The sequence below is a fragment of the Psittacula echo genome (assembly GCF_963264785.1).
Source record: "Psittacula echo genome assembly, chromosome: 7".
Taxonomy (NCBI): domain Eukaryota; kingdom Metazoa; phylum Chordata; class Aves; order Psittaciformes; family Psittacidae; genus Psittacula; species Psittacula echo.
Window position 1 is genome coordinate 58438519 of NC_137740.1, and position 18047 is coordinate 58456565.

An 18047-nucleotide genomic window follows, 5' to 3' on the forward strand; every position below is an offset into this window, starting at 1 on the left:
AAACTGATGCTAACTGACGGTGCCGGGCAAAGGTGAAGCTCTGCCCTCGCCTGTCCTGCCCTTTGGTTTGTGACCTGGCAACCTCTGATCACCACACAGGGTCAGTTTCGAAACGTCAGGGCGTGCACCCAGCCGGGCGGCAACACCAGGAAACGGGATACGGGCGCCTGTCTCTTATGTAAGCGTACCGACCCGCCGGCAGGGCACTCTCCGCAGGCTCCAGCTGCTGCCTCCACTCCGCAGCCAGCGCCTCAGCATCCTCTCAGCGGGGCCACCAGGCTCTCCCGGCAGCGCCGCTTTCCCTCTCCCCGCACCCCGGGCTCTCGCCAGGCCCAACAGCGGCGGAGCTTGGGAGCCCTTCCCCAGAGCGGCCTTCTCCTGCCGGGAGGCGTGGGGGAGCGCTCCCTGCAATAATCGAATCGCACTCGGCGGGATCCCGGCCTCCCTTTCCTCAGCCGAGGACACGCGGGAGCTGCTGCGGGTCCATTCGCTTCCCGCCCTTCCGCTTCCCCACCTCAGCGGGGCCGTGCGCGCGCCCCCGCTGCCAACGGCCGCCCGCGCGCCTGCCCGGCGGGCGCGCGCTGACGTCACGGGCGGCTCCTTGTGGGCGGGGCGGAGCCGGTTCCCTGAGGCGTGATGTAACGTCTGCCTTCGGCGGTCCTAAGGCCCGGCGGAGGAGCGCGGCGCGGCAGGGTGGCTGCGGGAGGCGGCGCGGCGCGGCGGGGCGGTGAGTGCTTCGGTGGTGGTGGCAGCGGAGTGTCCGCGGCGGGGGAAAGGACGGGCGGGGCGGTCTCGGAGGCGATCGTGGCTGTCGGTGGAAACATGGTGCCACACGTGAGGCTTATGTAAAGTGAGCGGCTCCCGGCCCCGCCAATGGGGGAGGCGCGCGGCCCGCCCCCGCCCGCGTCTCCCGCGCGCGTCACGCGGCCGCGGCCAATGGCCGCGCGGGTGGGGCGGGCTCTGCGGGCTCAGTCACGTTTCTGCCTGTATGAAGTCGGTGCCGGGCTACGTCGGGCGGAGTGGACGTGTTGTGCGCGGTGAGTCCGGTTACACCGGGCATTGTCCCCGCCGGCGTGCCGGTGTACGGGGGAGGCTGCGGGCGCTCCGGTGGTGGCGGGAGCGGGCGGCAGCCGCGATGGGAGGGGGGTGCGTGCATAGAGGGGCTCCGTCTCCTTCCCCCGCCCGCTGGGCCGAGGTTACGTAACCCCCGCGCGCTAGGGCTCTCTTGTTGCCGGGGAGACGGGACGGGGCCACCGGCGGGGCGGGGCACGGGGGGGTCCGGCCGCGCGGTGTTTCTTCCCCCCCCATCCCTGTGGACGGGGTGCTGGGGCTCGGTGGGGAGCGTGGCAGCGGGGGAGGCTTCGGCACCCACACGCACCCGTCAGACCGAGTGGGGCACCGGCTCTGCGCTCTCTCCTCGGACCGGGCCGCGAGGGGCGGGTGGCACGGCCCAGCCCATCTCGGACGGGGAGGGGGAGTCCGGAGGCACAGATATCCCCCCCCACAGCTCACGGGGCAGCGGGGGGGCTGCGAGGGGTGATTCTACAATGCCTGTCTCTTCACCGCCCGTGTGGGGCCGCGCCGGGGCGTTGAGCGGCGGCGGTACCCCCGCGTCAGGGAGGGAGCGGGGCGGCAGTGCCTACGCGGCGGCGGCGGCGGCCAGGCCGGTGTGGAGCTGGAGTGCAGCGGGGCGGCTGCGACCTTCCGGCCGTTGTGTGTGTGGGGCGGCCGGTGGCGGCGGGCCCGGTCCCTCGGCGCTGCCCGGGGCTTCTCTCCCGTGGCCGCATCTGTGCGAAAGGTCAGCGCCAGGGTTCGGAGAGAGCGGGAGTAGGCGCGGGTAGCACCTTTGGGAACACACGTGTTCTGGCCCGGTGAGCACGGCCTGTGGTCTCTCTCGTAGGGACAGCGCAGTACGCAGCGGGCCGGGGGGCTTTGCTCGTGTGAGGAGCTGTGTGGCAGTCAGTAACCGCATCTCGGTGAGATACTGGGATGCGTGAGCTACAGGTAGAGTGGGCAACAGGTGCTGTGGGTTTTCGCGTTGGGTGTAGGTCTAAGGACGCTGTGTTCCTTGAGACGGTGTGGTTGTGCTGCTGTTGACATTAATTGCATGCTATTACTTGTGTGATTACAAAACAGTTTATGTAAGTACAGTTTCATGCAAATAGACGAGCGGCATGGTAAGAGTCAAGCTGACACTTTAAAGCCAACTTTTGTAATAGGTTGGGATAGGATAGGGCGTTTCTCTGTGTAACTCAGGAGCTCAAAAAGTCCCCAGAGAGGTCGGTATGAATTGTCTGGTACTTGGAAATCGTATTCTGGTGAAACAGCAGCTTGGCTGAGGCAGAGCATGTGAAGGATTTTCAAGAAGCATTTTTATGTTTCTACACTGCGAGGTTTCTTTGGGGTTTTTTATGTCCAAATGTAAGACCCTGAGCTTTACAATCCTATTATACACCTGGGATTGAGTAGCTGCCACTGATGTATTTACAGGTAAAGGGGAAAAGGTGGAGGTTCTGTAATGATCCCAGCAGTATGATTGTCTGGTACAGTCAAAAGTAGAGTAAAGAATTGATTTAGTTTAGTGAGAAAATGTTTCTTTCAAGTTGTAAGTGTTGTTTTAAGCACAGTTTGCTTACAGGTGGCAGTTAATGTTGGTTATCATTTGTCAAAACAGCAGCTATCTTTTGGAGCTGGGTTTTGCTTTTGTCAAGGTAAAACTTGAATGAATCGCAGTGATGATCTACTTGAATGCAAGTGGTTAGTTTTGATAATATAGGGTTGTTAAAATAAAAATGGATAGAACTTAAGGATGTCAAGCTGAAGCAAAGGCCTCAGTGATGTGGCCCCATTCCACAAACGCATCCTGTTGCATATTAGATTGTTTGAGGGCATAGCATTTGATGAAACTCAAGTTTTTCCCACCTTCTAGGATGTCTCACTATCTGTATGCCCTTCATCTTCTCAGCCTTGTACAGTGTTTATGCGCTTTACACAGTGGATCCTAAACGCAAAATCGGAGCAGGGCCTAGAATTTGCTTCATGTCAGGGTGGGTGTCCCCGTTGTGCTGTAATGTCAAGTTCCTTCTTGCTTATGGTTGTGTGTGTTTGTGTGCTCTTGTGATGTTTGGTTTTGCCCTTTCTTACTGAAAATTGCATTACTTCTGCAAAGTGAGGAACTTTCACTGCAGAACTGGACTCTGTCCTTGCCTCATCCGAGGATTGCCGCTAGCTTTGTGATTAGGACACTGTCCCGAGGTATGGAGTCCTTGTTGTGGACTGTGGAGGTTGGTTACCTTGCTAGTAGGATGTAACAGGAAAGCCAGGGCTTGTGGCCTAGAGTAGAAGGAAAAGGTAATATGATTCCGTTTTGGTGGGGTTTTGGCTGTTTCAAGTGTTTATTTCAAGGTAGAGGGGAGAATGCTTTAGTTGGGCAATTGGCATAATGTCCAACACTGTGCAGTGAAGGAGCATGGTCTGTCCTGCCTTGTGAAGAAGTGTAATTTGGCTTGATCTAGTCCAGAAGGTGAAGGAATGGAAGGCAGGATTTTTGCTCTTTCGCACTTCCTTCAGATTCAGTGAATTTTCTGGTTTCTTTTATGAGCCCAAGACTGTGTGGTTTTGCTGGGCTTTTTGTTTATATGCCACTTGGTAGGACTTGTTGTAGGCTTCCTCTGTTCATTTTAACACATGAATGCTATCTGTGAAAATCTAATCCTCCTTTTTACAGCTTGCTCTTAACTCCTTTTGGGTTTCCAGAGAGGCATTAAAAAGACATCATATTATGGCAACTGTTAGTGTAATATCTCTCTTCTCTTTGGGTTTTGGGTTTTTTTTCCCAGTCAGGAGATTAAAATATGTAACAACTCAGTTTATCAAATAAATTTACTTGAGCCTGTCCCAGGATAATGCATTTTTATAGTAATAAATTTCCCCTGTGAAGAATCACATTTTTGAGTAACTTAGTTTTTTACTTTTATGATGGAGTTTAGCTGTAGTATGAGGATAGAGTGAAGTTGGGAAAGGGATTGGAAGCAGAGTTCTGGATTTTTCTTTTACCTCAGACTTTGTTATGACCGGGAAGTGTTTGTTTTAGATACAGACGGATAAACCAGTTTTCTTTTCCCGGGTTCCTGCCACACCCTTATTTCTCCAACATCTTTGCAAGTATTAAAAATGTGCTTTACTGCAGGAAAACTTTTTTAACCGCTTAAAGTATAAGCACATTCTACGAGTTACTGTGCGATGAGGTATATTTGGTGTGGTTTAAAGGCAGGTAGATTACCAGTAGCCAGTAGAACAAGTAAATTATCACTTGTCTTGATCAACTGTAGTTTTTTATGTATAGGGTTGCTATGGTTGGCCTATGTTAAAAGGGAACATCATGTTCTTAGCAAGGTGTTGTGAAATACTTGGCAGGAATGTCCTGTAGACACTGTTCCATGCTCATAGCGTTACCACATCATAATTAGTAGATAATCAGGTGTTTTTGAAAAGCAATTTATGTGTCCAGTTCTGGTTCCATGGCCTAGAATTCCTCTATGAGGATGGTGGATTACGGAGATTAACTGGGTTGACTTTCTGCATTCGTACTTCCCTCATCCACTTGTATGCCTAGTGTCCAAGTCTTAAAGTGTTCCAGTATTTATGATGGTAACCTGGCTTGGCAAGCACTGAACAGCAAATGAATGAATATCTCTAGTATTCTTTGTGATGTAGTTTTATTATACTGAAGGGCTTTGATGTGCAGTTTTGGGATGAGGCTGGATGCAGATAATAGTTGTCTTGAAAGTTATGCCATTGATGTTTTGTGTGCAAGGTGTCTGTCCTCTCTTCTGCTTTAACCACTGCCTTACACTTAACCGCTGCTGTAGCAGGGGCCAGGCTGTTAACACTGCATGTGTTGTTGGTAGTAAGCCAAACCTTTTGCTTTCTAGTTGTTGGTTAGTAAACAGGGACTCCACCTTCTGATGCTTAGAGGGGTTGTTTAGGGGTTGTTTTCTTATTAGCTACAGGTGAGATGAAACATACTTCACTGAGTGAATTGAAGGCCTGGCAAAAGAATGCAGCAGCCAAAAGCACCCTTCACAGGCTAATGTTATGTGACCTGTTGCTGTGATTTCTTGTGGCCCCAGACAGAGAAGACCAACATGAAGAAGAGTCAGATGGTTTGGGTATGTCTGCAAAGGCTGTGGAGAGGCTCTGAAGCCACTATTTAGAGCATTCTGCTGAGAGTGAGCCAGCAGCCATATGTAGTAGGAAAACACCCGAACACATGGGTATCCACATGCCCGAGCATACGCACAGTGATCTGGTACTTCAGTAAGTGGCTTAGTATATTGCCAGGCATGCTTGTGCAGCATGCTGATACTCTGCCTGCCAGCAGTGCTGGAACATGGGCAGATCAGGCTTCAGTGCTTTTGGTTGGTATTTCTAAAGTTATCCATAAGTGCAGATAGTGTCTTTATGTCTAAATGCCTACACTGGGCTTGTACCAATCCAGCACAGAATTCTCTTACTTGGTCCTGTCTCTCGGAGTTCCTGAGGGACAGCAGCAGCAATGTACTGTTTAATGCAAGTTCCTTATGGCTGAGGTTCTGAAGAGTATATTTTCCCTGCTTATCCACAAATGCAAGTGCAGTTATGAGAATTTTTTGTGTTTTGAAGTTGTTGTAAGGTCAGGAAAAGCTTTTGTACAGATGTTTTCAGCTGCTGCTGAAGTAGTGTGTGGTAGTCCTAGAGGAGCCTTCTGGTATCTCTGTCTTTTGTTTTTGGTAGTTGAATTTAGGTAACTTTGCTTTTAGAACACAGAAAGAAGCAAAGCTAAATTAATATTCCTTGAGATGGTATAATTATGGAGCATGACTCCTTTTTCCTTCATTTTCTCCCAATAGAAAGCAAAAGTTATCAGGGATACTGAAGGGGTCCAGAATCTACATGCTGTTAACATGATGAGTGGACTAAAACAGAGAGAGAGCATGTTTACTGGGGTAAGAGTATGAGGTTATTCTGCAGATGATCTGAGCAAGGCTGCAGAAGTCCAGTGCAAGCAGTACCAATGTTTATCCTGGAAAGGTGTGACAGCAGGAAAGAGAGCTCATTAGTACATCAAACTGGCAGGGGAAGACTTTGGGGGTTTGCTTCCAGCTGGTTTTGAGTGTACTGTGGTAATTCTTAATGCTATCATTTTTCTCATGGACAGAATAGAGATTTCCTTGTATAGGTGGCTTTCAAAAGCAGAACCAAAGCTGTACTGCCTTTCAGACATCCAGTCCTCAACCAGAGGCGCTTCACTGTGAAATAACACCTGTAATTTTTTGTCATTTAAGCTTAAAGCGACAAGATGAAGTGATGAGGATGTCCAGTACTTTTTTTGTTGGTTTGAGTTCCTGCCTTATTCCTGGTGGCTTTTGTATCTTAGTATGGCTTTTGTGTTTGACCTTACTACACATACTTCATGTTTCTGCTGCTTAGTTTCTGTAATTGTACAAAGATCTTCAGTATATAAAGCACTTCACTGATTTCTTTGCATCTCTACCAAGGTTTCCTCTGTGACTCTTGATTTCAGTCCTGATACAGCCAACTTGTAGGACAAGTACATGATGTTTCTGAGGGTGCTGCGCTCTGTGGAGTATATTACTGATGCAGTAGGGGCTGTATTAGCAATAGAGAATTTATATGGCATAAAGTCTTCCAGAATGAGACTTTGTTCTGACTGAAATTTTTAACTGGATGTGAGCTGCAGCAGTGTCTAAAGAGCAGCATTACCCTGGAACTTGTGTAAATCAAATACCTCATGGTAAAAATCTGCCCTTTTTTTAAGGAAGGAAGGCAGTAGACGTGCAAACATACTGCTTAATGGAGATGTGAGCAGATATTAAAGTAGAAATATAGTGTTGTAGATACTTTAGAGAGAGTTGACATGCAAATATTAGAGTTCTGAATACAGATCTCCTGCTTAATAATTTTTCCAGTTCCATTCAGGAAAAGAATAGCATTTTGTCTTTACAAAGAAAATCAAATGTCTTTTTAAGTGCACACTCACTACAAAGAGGTTTAGCTCACCTTTTAAGAAGGCACCTGTTGTAAGACTGGAAGGAAGGATGTCTAGAGACTGGCTGTGGGACGACTCAGGGGCACTGTTTTTAGCTTCTTCACAAGATGTCCTGGCACAGGTGGCAATCATTTTGTCTGTCAGAGATGTATGTATGTGCTCACTGTTTTTCTTAATGACAAATAGCAAACCTGCTGGCAGTTAAGCTTAGCTCTGGGCCATGGTTTATTATTCAAGGTGAAAAAATTAAATTGAGAAAGACAATCTCTGGTGGCTTTTGGGGATGGTCAGTCCACATGTACTATGGAGACCTGAGCACAGGTGGTGGGCTTAATGGTAGAAGGAGTAATTACCTGAAAGGGTTAAAATAAGCTTTGTTTCTACTCTGGCAGAAAATAAAGTGATTTCTGTTGGAGGATTGGCTCTGAGTACTTTGGGGGTGGGAAGACGAGGGGAGATTACTTTGATACTTAGCTGCTTATAGCTGCAGGAAAGCAAATGATGAGTCAGGAGCTGGCCCAGGTTAGCAGAGCACAGATGAGATTGACTCTCTCGTGAGGTGAATTGGTGAGTTCAGCAATGTGCTGGTACCATGCTGTTCATAGTAAAACCAAGCTGACTTTGTCCTCTGACCTCAGGCTAACTTTTTGCTATTAGTGACTTCATGGGGAGAATAAGCAGCTTTAAAATCAATACAACTAGTCTAAAACTAGAAGGGAATTAAGTAAGAGTGGCGCCATGGGTGCTTCAGGAAGAGAAGTGACTGGTGACATAAGCTTGGATTCATGTAGAAACCATCACTTGAGGACTGAGGGATTGATTTTTTTTCCTGTTTGGACCTCTGGGCCATAGCTAAGGAAGCTTCTTTCTGTGGTGGGTGTTTTAAGATTATAATCTGTGAAAGAATAAATTCTAATTCAGATATGTAATTCCAAATCTTATACTAGGCAATACTCATTCTTCAGCTAAGATGATCTCAGATGATTGACTGGTTGATTTTGAAATGCACTGTGTTGATATCTGTATTATCTAAACAATGTTCTAAAAATAAATGAAGATCATGGAGATGGATTTTTAGGGGGTTCCTATGTTTATTAAGTAAAGAGAATTTGGTGAATAGCTCTGCTGTGTATTTCTTAAGGAACCAGTTTAGAAGTTATATTGCAATAATTGTTAACATTTTAATCAGTAAAATTTTATAGAATCGTAGAATGTTTTGTGCTGGAAGGGACCTTAAAGCTCATCCAGCTCCAATCCCCTGCCACAGGCAGGGACACCTTCCACTAGAGCAGGTTGCTCCAAGCCCCTGTATCCAACCTGGCCTTGAACACTGCCAGGGATGGGGCAGCCACAGCTTCTCTGGGCACCCTGTGCCAGCGCCTCAGCACCCTCACAGGGAAGAATTTCTTCTGAATGTCTCATCTCAGTCTCCCCTCTGTCAGTTTAAAGCCATTCCCCCTTGTCCTGTCACTACAGGCCCTTGTCAAAAGCCCCTCTCCAGATTTCTTATAGCCCTTTTAGGCACTGGAGCTGCTCTAAGGTCTCCCCTTTAGGAGCCTTCTCTTCTCCAGGCTGAACCAGCCCAGCTCTCTCAGCCTGGCTCCAGAGCAGAGCTGCTCCAGCCCTCGCAGCATCTCCTTGGCCTCCTCTGGACTTGGTCCAGCAGCCCCCAGAGCTGGATGCAGGAGTGCAGGGAGGGTCTCACCAGGGCACAGCACAGGGGGGGAATCCCCTCCCTCGACCTGCTGCTCACACTCTGGGGTTGCAGCCCAGTACACCGGTGGTTTCTGAGCTCAAGCACACACTGAAGCCGGGTCATGGGGAGCTTCTTGTCACCCAGCACCATCAAGTCCTTATCAGGGCTGCTCCATCCAGTCTCCCACAGCCTGTGTTTGTGCCTGGGATTTGTGCAGGACCTTGCACCGGGCCTTGTTGAACTCCATGAGGTTCCCAGGGTCCCACCTCTCCAGCCTGTTCAGGTCCCTCGATTTCTTGCATTTCTTTTCATTTTGTATTTCACAGAATCATTTACATTGAAAATGAGCTTCCCGGTGTTTGCTTTGTGGAATATTTTTTTTTTACATCATTGGACTTGTATTGCATTATTAAATTGACTTGATTAATATTTTCTAAGTAATTTTTTTATCTTGCTTATAAAACACTTTTTTTTTTTTTTTTTTTTAATAGGAATATATGGTGCTGACCCTTTCAGATTTGGAAAAATCCTGAGTAATAAATTCATTCAGGTGAGTGTCTAATGCTGACCCCAAGGAAGTGATTGTTTCTCTGTGAGTCTGAACTGATTTTTTTGTTGTTGCTGCTTTGTATGCTTCCTTTGAGCTGTAATTTCGGAATACTGAAAAAGAAAGTGATACTCAGAGCATTATGTTTTTAAAGACCTGTTACATGAATCATGAAGCACTTGTCAATTATGTGGCTTCCTAAATGTTTAGGAAAGTGAAATTTAATGTAGTATCCAGTATCACATTCTATATCTGCAATATTTGCTGTGCAGAAGTTTATTAATCCAATTCTAGTCTTTCTAGTCTTCTTGTAGGTGTGTTAAGGAATTTTAAGGTCATCCCTTCCAGCAGTATTTTGTGGTCTGCTTTCTAGCGGGCCCATACTATTCTAATCTCTGTTTGAGAAGTTGAACATAAGGTGTTGGAGATACTGGCTGATGCATGTGTGTGTTCAATGTGTGAGAAGCTGATGACCAAAAAAAAGCTTATTGCAACTCAGGTGGTATGTATGGTACTTTGACAGCAGACTAGACAGTCGGAGTTCTGGCAATATTTGGAAAATGAAGAAAAATTGGTTATTGGAGCAAAAAATGGAAACAGCTGTGAGATTAGAGGAGAATGGTGGAGGCATGTCATCTGTGACGCAAAGAACATTTATCCAAGTTGTTTTGTTATATGTGATCTGATGATGGGGCAGTGTTGACCCAAGACAGGAAAAGGAAGGATAGCAGTACTGTAATATGGTGAAACAGGTGAAATTGTAACTGAGATTTTTGAGGATTAATGCAACAGTATTGGATTAGTCTAAATGATAAAAAAGAACTAGCTCTTTTTCTAGGTCTACAAAATGTGATCTGAATAGGTTCTTAAACCTGACAACTTTCTCTCTTCAGGTGTGACTTCAGGTCTATACAGAAAATTAACTTGGTTGGGATCCCACACTACAGGTGTGTTCCCTGAAGCAGATTGTTCATTCTTTTTTAATAATTGAAGTCTTCTGTGCTTAGAATAGATATATCTTGGTATCAAAGGAAATGTACCAAGTACTGTAGTCTTTGTATACTGGTCAAATACTGCTGTCAAAAAGACCACCTTGAGGTGTCATAAATAGGTAAACTCTTTTAGTTCTTTGGGATTTGGGCATATCTATGCGTTTCCTCTGATAAATAATAGAAAATGAGAAGATTAGATTTACCTGCCTCCAATTCTACTCAAACTGATAAAGTGCCTGGTTTCCATTTCTTGTATTAAGTTTGACATAAAAATGTTTTTGGTATAGATTTGTCTTAGCTGTCAGTTAAATGGTAAAAACGCTTATCATGAGAATTTTGAGTAGTTTATAAGGACAAGACATTGTTTCTTAGTGTGTTCCTAAATGTATTAACTAGATGAAACAAAAATGATCCAAATTAAAATTGCATATACTGCTATTGTGAATATCCACTTTAAACCTAGACTTTGGTAAACAGTTTTAGTTTGTTTGTTAAATTGTCATGATGGTAGTCAGGAAACTGCTGTAGTCATCAAAGTGCTGTGTCACTTCATGAATGGTCAAGCAAGACTTTGTGGCTGATTTCACTGAACATCTTGATTAGTGAAGATAGAAACCTAACTCCATTAAGGAAATACAGATTACCGGGAGATGAGCTAGTGTGAGGAAATTGGAAAAGCTGTCTTTAAACTGGGGTTTAACTAGTGCTGAAAGACATCCTGCTTTTTCAGTGTCCAAGCTAAGAATTGCTGTATCTGCAAGTGGCTTCGGATAAAGCAATTTCTGATTCTTCTCATGGTCAGAGATACAGAGCTTATGACTTAAATTCTGTTTTATCACTTTTTGATAGAGGCAAAGAATTAAAAAACCTACTGTACACAGATTTGTATTATAATCTGAGACTTGTAGAACTCAAATTGCAACGTTATGCAGAATGGAATGTTGTGAATAAGTTCTTCCCTAAGTCTGGCCAACACAAATGTACTTTCAACAGTTGGTTGACATGCAGCATTTTAAATTCAGGCCTGTTACCATGGGCTGTTTTCCAAAATGGTTGGCTTGGGATTTAACACTGTGCCAAATCTTTTTTCCAAACATTCTTGTTGCATATTCAAATGAAGCACTTAAAGTGATGTAATTGTTTGCCACCCAACTGTTGCACTAGATTCAATAGAAGAGCTTTTAAATACTCTTTTTCCTGTTGAAATTCCCAGTGTCTTTCCTGGGAAACTGTTTTTATTAGGAAGAATAGTAGTGTTGATGAATTGTTAGTACAAACTTTTGAATAGAAGGAAACACTACATTTTTAAACTGTGAGGGTGGGTGAGCGCTGCAACAGATTGCCCAGAGAGGCTATGGATATGTCCATCTTGGAGATAATCGAAAGACTGGTATCCTAAGCAAGCTTCTTAAGCACATGGAGCTCCTGTTGACTACATCAAGCATTTTGCTGTCTCTACTGGAGAGGCTGGCCCTTCCTTCTTAGTGGCCGTGTCAGCCGATACAGACTATGTATGTACTGTGCTTGTATGTAGTATGTATGATACCATACTGATAATGAATTGAAAGAGGTATTTTATCTAGTGTAGAAGCTTGTTTTATTTTAAAACTCTGTAAGACCTTATTTTAGACTAAAAGTGTTTAAAATGCAAATTTGTATCTGGATGACAGTTTAATGTGTAACTAACATTTATTTACATAGGCATGGCATAACTGTGAGCATCAATCTGGTATCTGTTTGAAGAGGACACTGTTGGGGGGCCCAGGTATTTCTTTTATATTTTATAGTTATAGAGGTGTCCGGACTGTAATGGTGAAAGGTTTCCAGTAGAAGAGGATGAGACAAGAATTAAGTGCATGTGGCAGACTCTCGACCTAGGCACCTCATGCTTTTGATGCTAGCTGGGAAGGAGCTTGATAAACACTTTCACCAACTTCCCATAGAAAAAACAGGTAAGAAACATGCGTAATTGTTACAGTTCATGTTAGTAGAAGGATGCTTCCCCTCCCACCCCCTAGAGGTTATGCAGAAAATACATTGTTCTGTGTTGGTTGTACAACTGTGCTTTTAGTCATGTATATACTCATTCAGAACTATTTTTGTTGGTAAAAACTGGAAGCTTACTTATTTGAATCTAAAACATTTTTAGCCTAAACTTGTACTTACTCTTAAATTCAGATTTCAGTTTCTTAACTACAGAAACAATCTGGTTGCAGGCATCCTTACTAGGAATGCAAGGTGCTTGTGCTCACCTCTTTCTTCAATATAGGTGCTGCTATAAATTCAGGGTGTTATTTTTTCTTATAATGAAGCTTGAGAATCTTTCCACATCCCACCTCCCTAGAAAATGTTGTAATGAAGACTTCTTGTAATTGTTCTGTCTCTTGGCATAAAAGAGGAAGCTCTCATTGTTACCGGTGGTGAAGCTGTACAGTGAGATAAGTTGCTTTTGGGATTTTCGTTTGTTTTTCAACACTTTTTCCAAACGTTTTGCTACTACCAAATGTTTAATTACTGTCTAATTGCACAGGGAGAATGCATCCATTGTAGATGTTAATTTTCAGTTTTCTCTAAAACTGCATGCCATGATTAAATCCTTGCTAGTTATTTGTTATACAAATGAGAAAACTTACAGTTTTGCAAAACAACCATCTAGAAGACATGTGGAAACTCTTGTTTTTAAGATCTTCAGGAAAATTGAGTCCTGACCATCAGGAATGTCTCCTATTAGTGTTAGTACACTTGAGAGTCTCCAAATATATCTACGGTATAGACATGAACTGTGGTATCCCTCTTGTTTCATTTGGGAATATTGGTAAGTTCATATTAGAATCGTAGAATCATACAACAATTAGGGTTGGAAAGGACCTTAAGATCATCCAGTTCCAACCCCCCTGCCATGGGCAGGGACACCCCACACTAAACCATGCCACCCAAGGCCTCATCCAACCTGGCCTTGAACACCGCCAGGGATGAAGCATTCACAACCTCCCTGGGCAACCCATTCCAGTGCCTCACCACCCTCACAGTAAAGAATTTCTTCCTTATATCCAATGTAAACTTCCCCTCTTTAAGTTTGAACCCGTTACCCCTTGTCCTGTCACTACAGTCCCTGATGAATAGTCCCTCCCCCAGCATCCCTGTAGGCCCTCTTCAGATACTGGAAGGCTGCTATGAGGTCTCCACGCAGCCTTCTCTTCTCCAGGCTGAACAGCCCCAACTTTCTCAGCCTGTCTTCATACGGGAGGTGCTCCAGTTGCAAATTTAGACTTAAATCTCCATATGTTTTCTTCTTAGTTCTTGAATTTGATTATTTTGATAATGGATTTTTTTGTTGTTCATTCTTTAAATACCAGTGCTATACATGATATGTTTTGTGTGAAAAGAAATCTGGAAAAAAAAAATCTGTTCTCTGAGCGTAGTCAGGTCTCTGCTGGAACAGGATTTTTGGGTTTAAATGCCATAGTTTCAAAAGAAATTTCTCTCGTTAGTGTTCTACAGGCCTTCTTAAGAGGGTTTTTCAATAGCATAAACCCATTATTTCTTCAAGTGTTTGTCCATACATATTGTGGTGTGTTTTTCTGGGAACGCTAAAGTTCAGGTTGTTTCCATTGTCTTACTACCGGATAATAAAGCTACTGTAGCTAAAGAATAAGCAGGAATTTTCTGCCCATCTAACCTGGCATATTAACGCCTCCATTTGTCCTTAGGGTGCAGTGGAATTATATTGCCTTTCTCATACACTGCATCAGGATCTTGGAGTTCTGTCTTTGTCAGAATGACTTGGGAAGGCTTGCTCTGTGTAGAAGACACAAAAACAATGTGGTTTTTTTTGTGAGCCAGTTGCCTTAAAATCAAGCATAACTGGTGTCCATTTAAGATTAAAACGTTTTTATTTGCAGAGTCAAAATAGACACTATTCCTTAAAAGTTCTAGAATGATGGAGCAGAAAATAAAGAACAAACTGGCTTAACTTACTTCTCTCAAGATCAACGCCAGAAGAGCATTTCCTGTGTTTCCATGTGACTGACTGCACTTGTTTACTGTATTTGGTACGAGATGCAATTATCTTCCTCAGACTATGGTAATGGGCGAGAACTCAGGCTGGGAAAGCATGCTAGCTTTTACCTTTCCATTCTCATTTGGTTATTGATTTGAAGGTGGTTTTCAAGTATGTAAGTGGGATGAATATGTGCAATTTATTGTGCCATTTTGACTGAGATTACTTTCAACGCTAATTAATCTCGCTGGAATGACTGACCCTCTGTGTTCCTGAAGTGTTTTTATTGTGCTTGCGAGTGCATGTAGATGTTCTACTCAAGGGCTTCCTCTGCCTGAGAGTAGGGTCTAGCCAGATGCATCAGTTCTTACCTAAAATTACAGGCATAGAGCATGGTGTGTAGGGTAATTGCAAGTCTGTTCTTTTTTTTCCACAGTAGTTCCAATCTCTTGGAAAATCTCTGCAGACTTATGACATATTAATGTTGCTGCTTTGGAACTCTTGTTTTAGAAACAGTCCTTGTCCTTATTTCCCCATAAGCTCTTGGGAGTCTCTCATCATGTTTTTCTTGTTCACTCCTATTTATTCTTCCTGAACCACTTACTTTGGTGTGTGCCTCTAGCACTGAAGCTTTTGAGATTTTGAACCAGAAAATATTTTGTGCAAGAAAGCCCTTCAGTGACGTTAATCTTCCAGTGCTGCCCAAGAACACCATTCCACCTCAAGGAGTCGAGTCAGTTCTACTTGAAAGATACCTTTAAAAAGGTCCAATTTGTATCTTCTCTGTTAACCAAGATACTAATTTTTGTTTCTGGCACTGTTGTCCTCAGGCTCCAAATCATAATACTGTAATGCGGTTTTGTAGGAATCACATAGACACGTACTGTGAGCAAAGCTGCAGAAGCTCTGGCATGTTACTAGCTGGAGACAGAAGTAAAGCAACTTAAATGTTTCCTGACACAAGTTTCTGCAAGGTATCAAGAGGAAGAAAATTCACATGGTATCTGCTATAGGCCAATATCTATTTCTGTTGGTGATTCACTTAATTTGAACTCATTGCTTACAATAAAAATCATTTTAAAGCCCCTGCAATCTTTACTGTCACTGAAATTACTCAACTCTTGTTCAAGGAGACACAGGAAATTCCTTCAAAGTTATTGGACGATCTATATATGTATTTTGGGAACAGTTATCTCCCACCAAAATAGTGCACCTAAAGAGCGCTATTGAAGTTTCCTACAGATCCCTGGGAGAAGCTAGACTAGCTATCAGAGAGAGAGGAGACAAGACAATGGATCATATTTGGAGGTGGAAAAAATTACTCATCAGTGGTTTAACAGCTCAGGATTTCAAACTGTAGGGCTCTTCATGCTAGTTAGGGCACAATCGCATTGACTCTTAAGCTTCCAAAGAAGTTAGGAAGCCCCAAAGAAAAGACTTGGGGGAAATAATTTTCCAAGGGAAGGTTGTTCCAAAAAGCTACTTGCAGATAGCTCTTGAGCCTGAAAATACTATAGCATATGTAATATGCTTTGACTTTGAAATTCAAAAGAGGCTTCTCACAGTTAAAGACTGAAATACAAAATCTTTGCATTCGGAGTAGGAAAGCTGTAGTACAGTTATTGCTCTTCCCATAAATATCACAGTTTTCCTGATGTAGATGTTACTGTAATAGTGAAGGTGGTGAGGCCCTGGAACAGGTTGCCCAAGGAGGTGGTGAATGCTCCATCCCTGGCAGTGTTCAAGGCCAGGTTGGACAGAGCCTTGAGTGGCATGGTTTAGTGTGAGGCATCCCTGCCCATGGCAGGGTGTTGTAGCTGGATGATCTTATGGTCCTTTCCAACCCTAACTATTCTATGAATATTGGAGTAATTATCTTTAAGGAATTTAGGGCTATCCTAAAAGTCTGTCGTCTGGAAGTTCATGCTCATGGGTCTATCAGTAGTGATTTACATAGTTTTCTTTAAGGGATTTAAGTATAGCAGCCTTAAGTTTTTGGTTGGTGGATTGGTTTGGGGGTTGTTTTTTTTTTTGGTGGTTGTTTTTTGGGGCTGTTTTCCCACCCTCTACCTCTAAAGAAATCTCGTAACACGGTGTACTAGCAGCTGGTGTTTTTTCAGTTAGGCATTGTGCTTTTTCTCTTGTGTCTAAAGCTCTTTAGAAGTACCGTTTGGTCAGAAAAATAGGAGGAACCGCCTGCCTTGGGTGCAGAATAAAGTACGAGTCGTGTCTAGTCTCACATTAATTCCTACGTGTCAGACCTCCTTTGCAGGTGATGGTGTGGCTGTCTTTTTTCCAAAAGCTTCATTTTCATCACAGTGAGGTTGAGTAATTTTGATGCAGGTATTTGAACTGGGCAAATTGTTGTAGATGATCTCCAGGGTTACCTTTAACCTGCACTAAGGAAGTAAAAAGCTTTCATTGCAAGTTGAGTAGTTTGCTGGAGTACCTCTACTCACTGAATCCTCTATAGAACTTTACAACCTCTGAGTTGCCCTCTGAGGCATCATAGTACAGATGACAGATTAGAAGTGGCTGCTTGAGTGGCTTCATTTAATTAACCAGATAGATGCTCATACTTCTGCAATACCTGAAGTAGTGATAAGAGCATTTCCTGGGTTAGAATGGATTAACACGTTTATAAATTGCTCCTTACCTTTACAGTAACAGGAGGTTTGTCTTGTGCTGTCCACATAGGTATTTCCAGTGCCACCTTCTGTATTCGTGCTCCTGGGTCCTTTGACATTTTCAGTCACTCTCAGACAAAATGAGTCGTGGTTAATACTGCATTGTTAAGTACAGGCTGTGATATTGGAGGTAGTAGCATGGATACCACTGACCAGTCAGGCTCATGAGGAGCATGTGTGGCCAGAGGAGACTCTAAACAGGGACAGAACCTCGTTAAAATGTCTAGCTAAGTAAGGCAAGTGAAAGTGTGAGCTTTATCTACCAGAGAGATTAAATCCAAGATGAACTCTCTGATCTAGTTAATCATTGGTCACCAGAGTATGTGCTGTTCTAAAATAGTAGTGGAGTTTCATCTAAGAGTAAATACTGTTTTATTGTGTGTTCTAGTTATGTAATTTTAAAACAGAAGAGGCTTAGTCCAGAAAAAACCTACTCAAGTGTGATTTACTGCCTGCATGCTACTGTTCGATGCAACAGTGCAACAGGATGTCTGTTCAGTTTGGATTAGAGTACTGGAAGTGAATACATGCAGAAGTGAAAAGTCAGTATATTTTACTCTATACAAAAGAGGTTTTGCTTATTAGCTAAAAAAAGTACTAATGAACTATCTTGTAAAGGAGAAAACCCCCACTATATATATTTGTATATCATTGCTGATGGCTTAAATGAATATCCTCACACGACGCTTCCTCTTTCAAATGACAACAGTTATCTTGCATATTACTTTGGCCAAATGAGGAGATGAGTAGTATTTTCTTCTGAAAAACTCAAAATAAATGTAAAATGTGTGGAAAAACAGCAATTAGGAGGGTAAGAAAAGAGTTTCAGTGTTTTTCTTGGGGGAGGGGAGTTGAATCATAGGGTGTTTTAAATGAATATTAAGTTCACGTTTTCTGTTACAGGCTTCCTAATAAATGAATGCATTATATGTGTGTGTTTAAAAAGGGAGATGCTGCAATCAATATTAGCATAACTTAGTTGCAGATTTGTTTGTTGACTTTGTTATTCCAGTCAGGTTTATTAGTCAACAATTGTAATATTGAATATTTTAATGGAACAAACAGAAAGGAACA

The 18047-nt window shown here is 43.6% G+C and overlaps 1 protein-coding gene across 6 annotated transcripts in view; it reads left to right on the plus strand.

Annotated features, from left to right (window-relative positions):
* Positions 1–764: 764 nt before the first annotated feature.
* PER2 (period circadian regulator 2) overlaps positions 765–18047 on the plus strand; it is a 50474-nt gene continuing 33191 nt past the window's right edge. For 4 of the 6 annotated variants that reach the window (XR_013957348.1, XM_080622699.1, XM_080622702.1 and 1 more), the window contains exons 1-4: positions 765–1037; positions 9239–9297; positions 10188–10241; positions 11988–12238. The gene's annotated coding sequence lies outside the window, so the exon portion shown is untranslated. The remainder of the gene's footprint in view (positions 1038–9238; positions 9298–10187; positions 10242–11987; positions 12239–18047) is intronic. The other 2 variants (XM_080622700.1, XM_080622701.1) reach the window with 2 other exon arrangements.